At 43.8% G+C, this 15,943-nt stretch overlaps 1 protein-coding gene across 5 annotated transcripts in view; it reads right to left on the reverse strand.

Annotated features, from left to right (window-relative positions):
- Window positions 1-15,943, reverse strand: part of PRKCA (protein kinase C alpha) — a 402,085-nt gene that overhangs the window by 245,800 nt on the left and 140,342 nt on the right. The window lies entirely within an intron of this gene.

A 15,943-nucleotide genomic window follows, 5' to 3' on the forward strand; every position in this document is an offset into this window, starting at 1 on the left:
ACAGAATCTTAAACAGCAATCGGAAGGCATTTTTTTCAGGACTCAGCAATATTTGGTATCAATCAGACATATATAGTAGAACCTGAAAATGCCAGGATTCAGGGCTTAATGAGACCTTAAGCCTGGTTTCTATTTTCTAAAGTTGAGAGAGAGGGAGAAGGAGAAGGCCAGAGGTTCTAAGACAATTTCCCAAGGTATAAACCATGAATCAAGTCTCAGGTACATTGCACTGTCCTATACTAATACACAAGGCATGCATATAAGTGTCTAAACACATGACACCTTGTGGGTAAAATTTAAAAAGGTAATAGCAGATTATATATACAGTATCTCCATCTGTGGGTTGTAGAACTTCCTCAGAATTCTGAACTCAAGACCACAAACTCAATCTACGGAAAACAACCCTTTGAAATGAAGAGCGGGTGGGGGGGAAAAAAGGCCGACACCTTCACACACACCTTCTTATACATGACTGCTGGCCACAAATGCTATCACCAGTTGTTATGTGACCAGATGCCCCCTTGGAGTTCTGGGGAGTCCCTGCAAATCTACTACACAGCAAATGTTTTCCAAGTTCAACATGGTTTTGCTAAATACTGAGGACGGATCAAAGAATTGTTACAGAAATAATTCCCTAAGAGATTTTTATGGATAGCCTAACGTGGAGGATACAAAATAAGTAAATGACTTAGGTAGTCTCTCCTCCAAAGCTTCAAGTCTAATACTCCACTGTTCTTTGCTGAACAACATGCTAAAAAGTATACCCTCAGAAATACTGGGTAAGCCCCAAGTCTTTGCTGCAGAAGGAAGGCTAGAGCTCCCCAGATTCTGGGCTCTTTTTTTCTTCCCCCAAAGGTACCACAATTCCCTGCACACGTGGCCATCAACAAAGCCAACCGAAGAGGGTCAGTTGTTTCTGTGAGAGGGAGAAAATGGCAGGTTTGCAGACAGCGGAGATCCTAAGGGGAGAACAAGTAGCAAGCCCAGTATTAAGAAAGTAATAGAGAGCCTCGCAGGGCCATTAAGACATTCAGAAGGTTTTTCATAAGCTTTGGTAGCCACTGAAAGGTTTGAACAAGAGTAACGCGGACAAAAAACAGTGCTTTAGGAGGGCAAATGGTGGCCAATAGGAAGAATTTAATGGATCAGATTTGGGCCAATAGGCCCAATTAGAAGCCTCTTATATAATCTAAGGATGAAGTAACTGTCATCCTTCAGTCTGCTGAGAAATAGAAGTAATAGATGCCAGAGAAATTGCAGAAGAACCAACCAGACTTGCCAACCAACCCCAGATACTACTGAGCATCCTGTTATGTGTCACTTTGATGGGTCCTTGCACATGCAACATGTAACTGAATCCTCAACACTACTTAACATGGGTCACCATGTACATTTTACACAATAGGAACTATGGTCTCCCCTTTCCTTCCACTGTGTCCTAGCTGTTGACAGAAGACAGAGGAGGTGATGCCAAGATTTTTATACATGGGTGGCAGAAAAAAGGAGTGCAAGGATGACACATGCATATACACATATGTAATACATATACTTTAAATGTATGTGTGTATTTTATATATATAAAATAACCAAGGGGCATCTGGATGGCTCCAATGGTTAGGCAACCAACTCTTTTTTTTTTTTTTTAATTTTTTTTTTTTTTCAACGTTTGTTTATTTTTGGGACAGAGAGAGACAGAGCATGAACGGGGGAGGGGCAGAGAGAGAGGGAGACACAGAAACGGAAACAGGCTCCAGGCTCTGAGCCATCAGCCCAGAGCCCGACGCGGGGCTCGAACTCACAGACCGGACCGCGGGATCGTGACCTGGCTGAAGTCGGACGCTTAACCGACTGCGCCACCCAGGCGCCCCTAGGCAACCAACTCTTGATCTCAGGGTCATGAGTTTGCGCCCTGCACTGGGTATGAAGCCTGACTTAAAAATAAAAAAACCCAGAGGAGGAAGATGTGGGTATGCCCTGTCACAGCAGTGGATAAGGGAGGGCTGTTTTCTTTTAAAATAGTTTTAAGATGGTTGTTATACAATGTCACTATGAAAGTCCTTATTAAAACTAACAATTAAAAAAGGGGGGGGGGGGAGGTAGGCCAGACATAAGTAAGCAGAGGTGGCAGTAGGAAAGGACCATCCATAGGAAGGTGACAAGGAGGTCTTGAAGAGCATCCTCTTAGAAGCAGAAATGCTGGGGCACCTGGGTGGCTCAATCAGTCAAAAGCCTGGCTCTTGATTTCAGCTCAGATCATGATGTCACATTTTGAGAGTTTGAGTCCCACATCGGGCTCCACGCTGACAGTGTGGAGCCTGCTTGGGATTCCCCCACCCGCACCTCCTTTGCTCTCTCTCACACATGCACACTCTCTCAAAATAAACTTAATAAAAATTAATTTAGAAGCAGAGATGCCCGAGTGAAGGCTTCTCCTTGGCTGCCTGCCAGGCCACTGCACCTGCCCACCAGGAAGGCAGGAGGGGACAGAGAAGTGACAAAGAGTTCCCAGGCTGCCCCAGCAGTGCCAAGACACTGTCAAAGGCAGCACTTAGCTCCTCCAAACCCTCAGAGAAGCTTTTTCACAGTGTTTCTGCTAAAAGCATCTCCCCAACCCTCTCCAAGGGTAGATAATAAAGCAAGGCTGTGATGGCACAAATTAATCTCATCTGCTGGCTCTCCCCAGGCACAAAGTCATTGCTCGCTCACTAGAATTAGCAAGATAAATTACGAAGGGAAAAGGGTCACAGGAGCATTATTTCCTCATCATGGTTTATTATGGATATGGTGTTTTGAAAGGAAAATGAGCATTCAGATTCCCTACTTAATCGTTCAACACTGTGGGTTTGGGTTTTTTTTTTTTTTTTTTTTAAACCATCTCTACATTCAGGTGAACACTTTGGAAAACCTGTATTTATCAAATCCATTTGAATTTTTTTTTTTTAATCTGTCCTTTCAATCCCCATGTACCTTTCAATGCAATTATCAATCTCAACCCACAATTATTTTATTTCTGTTTTGTGCCTCAAAAAGCCTATCAAATTTTACCCCAAGGAGTTCCAGGCCCTCGCTACATGGTGTAATCTGCAGGGGCAGCAAAGAGCCCCAGCTGTCTCCAAAATTACTTCTTCCTAGCCTACCTTACGTGAAAGTCATACCTAGAAATGCGTGGGTTCACCCAACAGGAGGTGAAAGGTCACATGGGAGCCATCTGAACCATAAGGACCCTGCAAGGCCTGTTCAAATACTCAAGATTCAGAATGGATAATCTTCAAAGAAGAAACAATGTGCCCAGAAGCAGGAACAGAAAGCCCAGTTACCCCCTCCTCCTACCTCACCCCCCCACTCCAAGGGGGCAGGGAAGAAGAGCCTATGTTCCCAGTCCCTGGCTGCACACAGCACTGGTCTGAGAAAGGCCAGCCCAGAAAGCTGAGCAAGGGCCAGAGATTCCAAAATGATGAACGGTGGGCCTTGACCTTTGGTTTCAAGTTCCAGACTAAACCGGGTAATGCACATTCTATAGGACAATATAATGCAAACATTTGAGAAGTCTTGCTGGGGTAGCTGAAGAACGAGGAACAGATTGGCTCAGTAACACCAGAGTACTTATCAGGTTTATGTGGAGAGGGGAAAAGTTTCCCCCAGCTAAAAATGAGGAGCTGTTTTTATTTTTATTTAGAATCCTGAAGGTGTTCAATCTCACCATGCTATATGGAGCGAGGGGGAATCGAGGCAAGTCAGGGATAAGGCAGTACCTGTCACACAGTATGCATTTGATACGTGTTTGCCTGACCTTGGCAAACAGGAAGTGGACACACATCATGGCAATTTTCTCCCACCCCATGGTTGGTCCTGGAGCTGGACCCTAGGTACTTAAGCCTTTGCTCAAATGAGCACAGGCTGGCTGGTGAGAAGGAGCCAGAGCCCCATTTTCCAAAACTCTGGGGCATGCCTGCTTACATAACCAAATGAGAGCTCTTAAAATATGAAGCTATCATGCAGCTTAAAATCACAAAGTAAATCTTCATATTATTTCCTAAGCACAAAATCCCTTTCCTCTAATCCTCTACGTGATATGCTTATGCTACCCAACGGTAATGGATGACACATGAAACGCACAAATCACACTGGGCCAATGATGTGGGAGGACGACAAAAAAAAAGACTTCAGGCTTGGCCAAATAATGGTTCTTAACGTTACCTGGCTTTAAAATTGGAAGTGCTTCATCTACGAGCCCGTATCACACGCTAATCTCACTTCCGGGAGTAAGCAAAATGGAAGTTAAGCAGAGTGTTCACTGTCTGTCAGAAGTCGATTTCCAAGACAGACAAACAGTCACCTACGTTTGGCTCAAGAATTCACCAAAGTTTCCAGAAAAAAACTAGAGGTCTGCCGTGATGCTGCCATGTTGATGGTAACAGCCGTTTTCAGTCATGGTCATTAAAGTCATTCATCAAAGTGAACAAAACCCAGCAAAGGGCAAAGCTGAAAGCCCGACACTCCGTGTGAGAGGAACACTCTGCTTCTGACACTGTATCCCCTGAATCTGCTAAGAACTGATTTAACTGTAATTGTCTTGGCTCATCAGACACACCTGGGGGACTGCAGAGGACGTGGTTTCCATGCCAAATGTCCTCACAGAGGTCAAAGACTTGGGGGCTCTTGACACTGGGCCACGTTTCCTGGAGTGATCTTGGGCAAGGGGTATGACCAGAGCCACTTTCTAGATTTCATTCGAACCTAGAGCTTTAAAAAGAGCATGGTGGGCCAAGGCTACGTACAGAGGAATCAGTCACAGCCACCTGCTTCCAGCTCATCAGGAACGCCACCAACACGGATTACACATCAATCAGGGAGGCGCATCAACTGCTCTGACAGGAGAGAAAGTTCTAATGGAAAGTGACCCATCACCACCTCATACCCACTAGGAAGGCAGTTAAAATAACACGTGATGGCAAGGATGAGGAGAAACTGGAACCCTTGTCTCATGATGGGGAGAACGTAAGATGATACCAAAGTTAAACCCAGAACTCCTCCATGAGCCAACAATTCCACTTCTGGGTCTCCACGCTCACGGCAGCATTATCAAAATAGTTGACAACAGAACTAACCTCAAAGTCCACCAACATATGAATGGATAAGCAAAATGCAGTGTATCCATGCAATTGATTATTCAGCCTTAAAAAGGAAAAATTCTGACATATGGTATGATAGGTAATGATCTCAAGGTTCATCCCTAAGTTAAACAAGACAGACACCAAAGGATGGCTGTTGCATGATTCCACTTGTATGAGGTACCCTAAAAATAGTTAGATTCAGGGACAAAGTAGAGCAGAGGTCACCACCAGGAGCTGGGCAACAGGAACAGGGAATAAGCACTAAATGGGTAGAGTTCTACTTGGGATGAGAGAGTGTTCTGGAGATTGGACAGCGGTGATGGCAGCCCAACACTGTAAGCCCACTTGATGGCGTTCAGCTACGCATTTGAGATGATCCAAGTGGTAAGTTTTAGGTTATGGCGCTCTTACCATGATGAAGTTTAATTCAGCAACTTGCAACACTACTTATGAAATTATAAATGAGAGAGCCTTGCAGTCCTGTGTATGGGAATCTTGCACGGTAATTCTTGTTCGCACTTGATTTAGAAAACCAAGTATTTGCTTCCATTGCATGAAATTCTTAACACAGTGACAGAATAGAGTGAAGACGGGGGTGGGGGGTGTGGGGTGGAATTCAGAGCAGAGGACTCATAACTCCTGAGGACCAGAGACGTGTTTCTACCAATCCTCCCATTTCACTCACCAGCAGCCAATAACGCTAGTAATAATGATGGCAGAGGCAAGTCCCCTTAGACTGCAGGCCTGGCTTTTCAACCAGATCTTTGCAACACTGACACTCTCTATGTAAGACGGCATCGCCCCTGTTTAACACTTGACATGGATTGCCAGATTCATTGAAGGGAACAAAATATACACTACATACCACTTTCCATTTCTCTTCAAGCAATCATTGATTTTCCTTTTCACCCTCAAGTCTGTATCATTTCAAATTCAGGTCAGCGTCAATAAATGGAACACAGGCATAAAAAACTCCGTTACCCAAAATGGAGGGAAAAGGGTATGGCATTATGTAACAAATCTCAAATTCAAGGGAAAACCTACTACATTTAACAGTCCGGCTTTATTCAGAACAGAAGGTGGCTAGCTGAGCTTCCTTGAGTTCCTTTTTTTAAATACATGAATGGCTGCCATCATGTGACGTGGCTTTAATTAAATTTTGCTTAGCTGGAAGGGATTAATGAAAGGTAGCGTCACATCAGAATATGATGAAATGAGAACTCTCTAAGGCAAGTGAACCACGTTCAGCTTTGTAGGGAGAGTCACAAAAATCCGAGCCTATGTTATATTTGCATGCTCAAGGAAAATTATTGGTTTCAGATTTGTAACAAGGAAAACAGTCTTCTCGTGGCATATGTGTTCAAGTTGTATGAAAACAAATCAAGTAAATGTGCTTTATCACGTATTAGCAGAGGGGATGACAGTTTTCAGGTAGTATACTCTGCCTCGAGAATTTGTGCACACGCTCCCAACCAACTCTCACAAACTCCCAGGGTTCCCGTTTTTGACCAGGCACGGCTCTCCTCCCCCCAGGGGAGTCACCTTTAACCTTTTCCTCTGCTCTCAAGTCCCTGAGTCCCACCTGAGGGCTTTTTTCTTTTTCTTTTTTTTTTTTTTTTTGCATTCCTTCCCAGTTGCATTTTGAGATACATTTTGGAGAAAGCAGAGACACTGAATATGAGGTGTGAAAGAAGGGCCCCTAGGTTACAGGTCAGAGCAAACTGGGCAAATGGCGTGGCCATCCTCAACCAAGAGAAGAGCCTTAGCAGCACAAACACTAAGGGAGAAATCAAGAAACCAGATCTTGGCATTGGTGTGGCAGTCACCTCCAGACCTTTCAGGGATGTGAGCCTCCAACACCCTTTCAAAAGTTCTTTTTCTCCATATATCCCTACACCTCCATGTCCACCATACAGTTTTATACACTGGAATATACAAAATCATTACCACAGATGCTTTTACAGTTCATCGTGGGAAATGAATGAAGGAGGGCAAGAGGGAAGAATTAACCAGAACCTGGAAACCCGCACACCCGCTCACGGGAATTACACAGGCTGAAGGAGACAACACGACTGTGTGTGTTTGCTTTTGGACAAAGTGAGTACCCTATGCTGCTGGGTCACCCAGATAGATGTGCCAGGCAAGCAAGTGGACCTCCAGGGTTAAAGGTCCAAAGGCAGCTGGGACCTGCAGACCGAATTTTAAGAAGTATCTGAGTGGCTGAGAGCTGAAGGCAAGATGGCAGATGGACCCCAAGGAGCACGGGAGCGTGTTGGCGACCCCCACGTCCTCGGCTGACAGTGGAAAGGAGGTGGTGGTGTGCGAGGTGAGACGTCCGAGTCCTGACTCTGGGGCCTGGAGCGTGGGAGTGGGGGGGTTAGGCAAGAAAAACTTCAAGAACAGGCAGGCCAATCACCAGTATGAGGGACTCTTCCCGACTCAAGGAGCAAAGAGGAGATTTGATGATGAGATATGGCCCAAAAGGCACACGGTCGGAAGAAGGTAGGTAATGACAGCCACACATATGCCAACAGGGCATTGATACACAGCCTCCCTTCTGTGACTTATTTCCGCCTGTCATAATCGACCCAGAACCGAAACGGGATGGACATCTCCGATACCATCAACAGAGAGCAATAAAATCATCTTAATACTTCGAGTAACTGTGGTATAAAGGCCATCTGTTTCACGGAGAAAAATCCCTTAAAGTGTATGACAAATCAGGCAAACATGTCTGAAGGGAAATCCCAAGGCTTGATTTTTAAGCTCAGATCCTGCGGCAGTTTTTGTGATTTCCAAATCATCTGAAGAATCCAACTTCCTTTTAAGTTCCTAAGGGCATAAAGCCTTCACAGCCTGGCAATGACTCCATATCTGAACATCAGCAACCCAGCAAGCACTTTGGGTTTCCATCTTTTGACCCCAAAAAGAAATTGCATACATTCTACATAAGACTTTATCAAGCCTGTAACACCAGATTTCTCTCGACAGTATTTTTTTTTTGAGGGACTTTTCTTTTAAGCAGTGGGGTTCACAACAAAGTTGAACAGAAGATAGAGATTCCCCGTATACGCTGTTCCCCGCACATGCACAGCCTCCCCCGCAGGACACATCACCACTAGAGCTGGGCATTTGTTACAAATGATAAACCTCACTGCCACATCATTACCTCCCCAAATCCACGTTAACCTTAGGGTTCACTCTCTGTAGTCTTTTAAAGTCCTATTTCTTTTTGCTCAACGGTAACTCCCGTCTAAGAGCACCAGTCTGACTGCAGTACAGACCCCAAAATCACACTTGCGGTGAAATGCACATGTTTAACAGCACCCCAACCCTTCCCCAGAATGGCAGGCAAAAAGGAAACCTCAGCTCCCGAACTCTGGGAAAAAAGATAACCCGTGAGGTAAATGAAGAACGGACACCTGCAGTATAGATGAAACCTCGAAGTTTATAAGGCAATTCCATCCAGCCTGGGGCAGGGGCTCAGCAGGGATCAATGTATTTGTCACTAGGGTTGTAGAAAAGCTACATTGTGACACAGCATTGGAAGAAATATTCTGGAGACTCCAACAGGCAAAGAAACGGAGTCTCCTTTCCTTTTTCTGTCTCTAAATGCCTTTTTCTGAGCCTATCTCTGGGCAAGCCTTTTGGAGAATCTCATCCATTCTTTACTCATTTAGTAATTCAGCAAATATTTACTGAATACCTAATATACGCTTACACCCCACCAAGAATGAAGGTCAAGGGATGGCCAAGACACGGTGTCTGCTCCTAGGGAAGTTCAGGGTCTTGTTGAGAAAAACCTGGGAAGTAGTAGGTATCTCACATAGACTCTCCCCTTACTCCTGTCCATCCATTCCCTTTATCTTTCCCTTTTCTTCCTCTTTTAATTTGTTATAATGTAAAATCCAGGGTATATTTTGTAACACGTATCACTGAATAGCTTTACGGTTTTGTTTTTTTTTTTATTATTATAAAAGTGAAACATCAGTTTTGTCTCAAGAAATTTAAACAAGCTGCAATACATGATGTTCGCCATTCGCTCTAACAGACTCCAGGCAAGGAGAAAACAGATGAGCCAAAATTGGTACAAGTTCACACTTACTACAGCTCTGAGACAGGTATAGGGTCTCCTCTCACGATGTCTGCAGATATTTGGAAATGTACATAATAAAAGTCAGAGATAAGTTAGATGGGGTTTTGCCCATGTGGTTACACCCTTCCCCCTCCATGATTCATCAAAGGCCATTGAGATATTCTGAGAATACTGACAAAGAAGTGGTTAGAAACACCAGAGCCAAGACTTCAAAAATAAGTTACTTTTGTACCTAGTAGGTTAAGAACAATCTCGCAGCTCTTTCAGAGGACAGGATTTCTCCTCCTCTAACAGGTGTCTTTCTAGCTGGTCTCTGAAGCACACTCAAGCTTCTTTTATTATTTCCACTCTTCTCCCCTAACAGACTCGGAAACGAAAATGTCATCTGATCATTTCGGGCATTAGCTGTCCTGTTGTGGGTTGAATTGTGCACCCCTCTCCGCAAATTCTTATGGTCAAGTCCTAACACACAGAACCTCAGAATGTGAAATTATTTAGCAACAGTGCTGTCACACACATGATTAGTTAAGAGGAGGTCATACTGGCACAGGGCAGGCCCTAATCCAATAGGACAGTGTCCTTACAAAAGGGGAAATGCAGACAAAGACACACAAGAACGCCATGCAAAAACGAAGGCAGGGGCACCTGGGTGGCTCAGTCAGGTGAGCATCCAACTTCGGCTCAGGTCATGATCTCATGGTTTGTGGGTTCCAGCCCGCATCAGGCTCTATACTGTCAGCTCAGAGCCTGGAGCCTGCTTCGGATTCTCTGTCGCCCCCACCTCTGCCCCCACCCTCCGCCTTGCTTGTGCTCTCTCCCCCTAATTTAAACATTAAAAAATTTTTTAAGAAAATGAAGGCAGAGATTGGGGTGATGCTCCTACAAGCCAAGGAATTCCAATAATTGCCAACAAACCCCCAGTTTGGGGGAGAGTCCTTCTCCCTCACTGTCCCTAAAAGAAACCAATCCTGCCGAGAACTTTCACCTCAGATTCTCAGACCATAAATGTGTCTAAGCCAAGTACTTTGCTAAAGCAGGGTTAGGAAGCTTACGTAAACCAAGGCAGTTTCTGGAAAACAAATCATTCTATCAATGAACATTTTTAATCAGACCAGTGTGCCCCTGTGACAAGAAAACCATCACATCCCATTTCTCAAATGGAACCCAGTGTAATCAGAGGCAGTAAAAGTCTAACGTGTTCAGGGAAAGGCTCCACAGGTAAATAAACTTCAGATTTCAATCAAGTGATATGAACAAGCAGGAAGGCCTTCAAGGAAGTCATTCTTCCCTGACAGCTCCATGGGCTAGCATACCTGAGGCCCACAAAATTTAGCTGTGTCACCAATGGAGACCGAGGGTACCTTTAAGTCCAAAGCAGTGACGTGTGATTAATAAGGCATTAAGGTGCTGTTCACACTTTACCCCAATAAGGGCCCAAAAGTGACTATAAACAAAAATGGTGTTTTAAATCCAAATTGCTGATATGAAATAGCAAACCCTGACATCTGAAAAGCGTCTGGGGTATGTGTATAGATTTATTCGCTCATGATTACAAATGAGTTTAAGTATAACCAGCAACTCAAAATTAAAATACTTGATTTGTGGGGCACTTGGGTGGCTCAGTCACTTGAGCATCCAACTTCGGCTCAGGTCATGATCTCACAGTTCGTGGGTTCGAGCCCAGCATCAGGCTCTGTGCTGACAGCTCAGAGCCTGGAGCCTGCTTCGGATTCTGTGTCTCCCTCTCTCTCAAAAATAAACAACAAAAAATCCTTGATCTTGTGTGTGGGTGTCCTGCTTAATACACTAGCCGGTATCTGCAATCAAGATAATGAGGACTGTGTTTGCACAAGGCCTGATTATACATCAAGTGCTTCCTTCATCCCTAGTGGGGAGATGACATGTCCCCAACTCAAGTGTAAAACCACCAAGAAAACTAGCACTTGCAATCCTCGGGGGACCAAGACCCCAGGGAAGTCACCTTTTGCATTAACGGTCATGAGGATATCACTCATTTAAAAATCACAGAGTCTGAGAACAACAAAATCAGGAGACTTAAGAATCCACCTAGTGGGTTTCCAAGTGTGCTCCCTGGAGACTTTTTGGGGGACCGGCTGGGTAGGTGGATACTAAGGTCATGACCCCTCCTCCACCTCTAGTCTTCCGTTTAGTCCCTATTCTCAAATTCTGACAGTTGCCTGAAGAGTCAACATCCTTAGCACATATCTGTTCAGAAAATAAGCCGTCTGGTTGCAAACTGAAGGTTAAAGGCAAGGCCACCAGCCAGGTCTACCTTTCTGGTATTTGTAGTTTCAGAGTTTATTCTGAAAGTCGATCACATAAAAAAAAAAAAAAAAAAAAAAAAGCTGCACATTTACCTATTCATTCACTCCTTCCAAAAATCACCCATGAAGCTCCTAGCAGAAGGCCAGGAAGCCTGGCAGGCATGTGACAATTTGAGGATTTCATTAAGCACAACCCTGAGCGGGTTTGAGAGAGATGGTGTGTTTAAGTGACTAGAAGAGTCATTAGCCCAAGAAAAGACATAGGTGTAGGGGAAAGGCAAGCAGACAGCCAGGAGCCTTGAAAATGGAAGGTGGGAACATCTCAAAAAGCAAATTTTTGATAGTCTCTCACGAGTAGTCAGGAAGTTGCTGAGACAGATCTATGAGATCAGGGACTCGAAGGTCATGGTCCTACACAGGTTGTGGCTTTGGTAGTTGTAAAAAATAGAAACCAAATATACGGGGGTGGGCAAGAAAGTAGGTGGTAAAGCAACAGAGGCAGTGACTAGAAAGCATTCAGTTTAAATTCTGGTCCACGAGTATTTACTGGGCAATAGCTACATCCCAGACATGGCGCCAGACCCCGGTGTCTATAAAGATCAGTAAGGCTCAGTTTTTTGTTTTAGAGAGAGTGCATGTGCACGGGCAGAGGGGGGCAAAGGGGGAGAGAGAATCTTAAGAAGGCTCCACACACAGTCTGGTGCCCAATAGCGTCAATCCGACGACCCCGGGGTCATAACCAGAGCTAAAATCAAGGGTCAGATGCTCAACAGACTGAGCCACTCAGGCGCCCCCCAAGGCTCAGATACCTTGAAGAGCTTCAAGTTTAGTCTGGTAAACAGTCACAAATTGAACGTTTCAAGATCACGCAGTACAATCTTCCCAGCATGGGCTCTGAGCACCGACCGAGGCAACGTCTCTTCTAGCCTCACGTGCCCGGAAGACTGGCGGAAAGGAGGCTGTTGCTGAGGTTGAAAAAGGACAACAGGTCAAGGGAGTTTTTCTTACCACGTTGGGCCGTCATCTGACCCAGTGTGCGGTAACAGCTATGTAAAAACATGAAAATAGGCCCAGGTCACCTCATGCAAACTACACAGGCAGGTGGGGGAGGTGGGCGGGGGAGCAGGTCAGACAAATCAAGTACTGACAGAACGTGATTCATATCAACCAAGGAAATAGTACTCCAGGTCATGATTCACAGAAGGAAATTACGAAGCTGTTCCAAATATTTTAGTCAACGCTCACTTCGGAACCCACTGCCTTTTTCTTCTTTCTTTCCCCTCCTTCAGTCACATAATTACAAAGCTCCTGTAGGTAAGTTAGGGAAAAGCGCTTCATATTTAATGTTCCAGTTTGGTTTTGATTTGAGTCAATATTGCAACAGGGGTGGGAACGGTCTCAGGATTGAAAAGACATTTTAGAGATGCAAAACCTTTTCGTTAAAGCAAACATGGTACCCTGTTACTTGCGAAATTTCAGGGCCATCCGCACAGTGGTGATTTTTAATTCTTGGAGATCAATACACGTAGAAAGGTTCCCTGAATAAAATGCTTTTGTTTTCTTGAGATTACATTGCATTTATGTGGCAAAATCTGTTCATATTATTATGTAAATTTTTACCCATGTAGCATTTTTCCTCTGCTTATCTTGGAGAACAATTCAAAAGAAGCCGTAATACACTAATTACCTTCCTTTTATCAAGTATGTTGGGAACTAATGAAGCATCAGGGAGGTGGAACACAACAATTACAAAGCAATAAAGGTTGTAAGTTTCCAAAAAGGACATTCGAAAGTGTCCAGGGGATTCCAATGCCCACGGGTAACAGTGGTGAGCGGGCCAGGGAAGACAAAGGAAATGGGAAAGTTTTCGTACAAAGGAGGACGTTAGGCAGAGAAAAAAATGGAAATTAAAAAAAAAAAAAGGTAACCTTACCAAATGAATGTTATATAATGACCAATCACATGCCAGAAAACAAGGCAAAAGAAATTAAAAACATAAATAAGTTATGGCAATTTTAAGATCAAAAGGCTTTTAAGATCAATACTTACACAAGGTGCTTCAAAAAATTCACTTTGACAATAATGACGTAGAGCTGTTTACAGAGTTTTTAAACGTACATGTTTTTGCATGGGCAAGAATTTGCAAGGGTATGGACCACAGTGGTAAAGGGATTGTCAGCAATGGCATTTGGGGAAGATTTACTTTTTTTGTTCATCTGCACTAATTTTTCAACCATTAATGTAACTAAAAATCTAACTTTTTAAAAGATGTTTATAGCGCCATGGTCCAATATTATTATGTAGTGCATTTTGACTATTGAAAAGATTACTTCGTGCATATTTAGAATTAAATTTGTTACATTGTTCATCTATCAGTTATTTTATACAATTCTTTGACTCATGCCACTGGGTGTTCAGCCATGGAGCATGCACAAAAATTAGAAAACTCAGAAAATATGCTCGACGACGTTGAGACCCACACAAGAACCAAAAAAACAAACATCCAAAAACAAAAAAATAAAACCGCTGACACCTTATTTTTGTCTGTTTAAAAATGTTTTGTTCTGCCATAGCAAAGGATGAGATCTTGCCATTTTGGACCTCATGGATAGACCCAGAGAGCATTATGCTAAGTGAAGTAAGTCAGAGAAAGACAAATACCATATGATTTCACTTATATGTGAAATCTAAAAAAAAAAAAAAAATAGAAGCAGACTCAGACGTATAATACACAGAACAAAGTGACGGTGGGGGGAGCAACTGGGCAAAGGGGAGTGGGAGAGACAGGCTTCCAGTGACAGAGTAAGTCGTGTGAATAAAAGGGCCAGCATAGGGAAGAGTCAATGGTATTCAAATAGCATTGGATGGTGACAGATGGTAGGTACACGTGTGAGCACCGCCTATAGACCGGCTGAATCACTAGGTTGTTCGCCTGAAACTAATGTAACATTGTGTCAACTACACTAAAAAACTCCAAGAACACTTTTGGTTTTGCATTAACAATTCCACATGCAATTTTTTTTTTTTTAGTGAGAAATGCACATGAAGAAGCGGGACAGACTTCCAAACACATTATATACCGAGTACCAAAAGCTGGAAAGAAGTTAAGCATCCAACTGAGACATGTAGGTTAGCAGGTGTCCGTGTGTTAGATGTAATTACCCTACAGCCGTAATCACTATGTGGTAAGAGAATTGTTAGGGAACAAAGCTGGTAAGCATCCAGGATGTGTTGCTAAATAAGAGGAAAGCAGGCTACAAAAATCAAGCGGTTTAAATTTTAACAGGCATGCGCCACTCAACTCCAGGAGGGAAACATTAAGTTGGTAAAGCTGGTTGAAACCAGAATTACGCTTCACCAATAAAGGCTTTTAGGGAAAAGGTTTGCTGGGTTAGAGAACAGGAGTGACTAATACAGGGCAATGAGAAGGTTCTAGAATGCACTCTGCTGCTGGCTGCCTAACTCTAAGTATTAGAAACCACTGAATTGTATGTACCCTTTCAGAAGGTCAACTGTATATAATGTGATTTATATCTCAAAGTTTCCTTTTGCTGTTTAGAACTCACATTTCTCTTTCAGTTTTGTCAGAATATAATGGACATACAGCACGACAGAAGTTTAAGGTACACAGTAGGGCTTATAACTATATTGCCAAACGATTACCACAATTAGTTACCATGCCTCTCATATGGATACAAAAAAAGGTTTTCCTCGTTAGGAGGACTTCTAGCTCTGTTTGAAAAGCTAAAATCCAACAAAAGCAGCCAGAATACCTTTAATTAATCTTTGGATGGTCTTGGTAAGCAATGGCCCCTGTAGAACACTGAGAAGGCATGCTATTCGCCCTTATGCCTCACTTCCAGATTTTAAATCATTTTCTTCACATTGAAAGAGTATCCTTACCCCTCTTGAGATAGTCCTGTCATCAAGTCCCAAAGTCCACAAAAAAAAAACAAAAAACAAAAAAACCCCAAAACAAAACCAAAAAAGCCACCTGAGTATCTTGAAATAAAGAAAACCTAAATAAAGATGTTATCAGGCCTGACAAGGAAATCAAGGACCAGAAGAAACCAGGCAAGTCTGGGCCTCAGCCAACTTCAGCCTATACAGGCCACTGAGGGGGTAAAGCCCTTCCTCCATATTCCCTATGAAGAGAGAAAATACACCAGGGAACCCGAACAGCCCCCACTTCCACAAAGAGGTAACAGGACCAGAACGAGACAGCATCTCACCACCTCCTTCCTGACCTCCACCCCTTCCCCCTCCAAGGCCAGACATTGACAGAGCATCAGCCCAACTGCTCTGGACCAGACAGCGCCTCGGCGGATGTGCTCTCCTGGCTTTCCAAAGCCTCCCTCAGAGCCCCCCTCCAATCAGGCATGTCAAGAGGCCCGGCCAGGAGGCACCATGGTAGATAGAAGCTCTGTTCCCTGAGGGGCAAGTCGGCA

The sequence above is a fragment of the Leopardus geoffroyi genome, chromosome E1 (genome assembly GCF_018350155.1).
Source record: "Leopardus geoffroyi isolate Oge1 chromosome E1, O.geoffroyi_Oge1_pat1.0, whole genome shotgun sequence".
Taxonomy (NCBI): Eukaryota; Metazoa; Chordata; class Mammalia; order Carnivora; family Felidae; genus Leopardus; species Leopardus geoffroyi.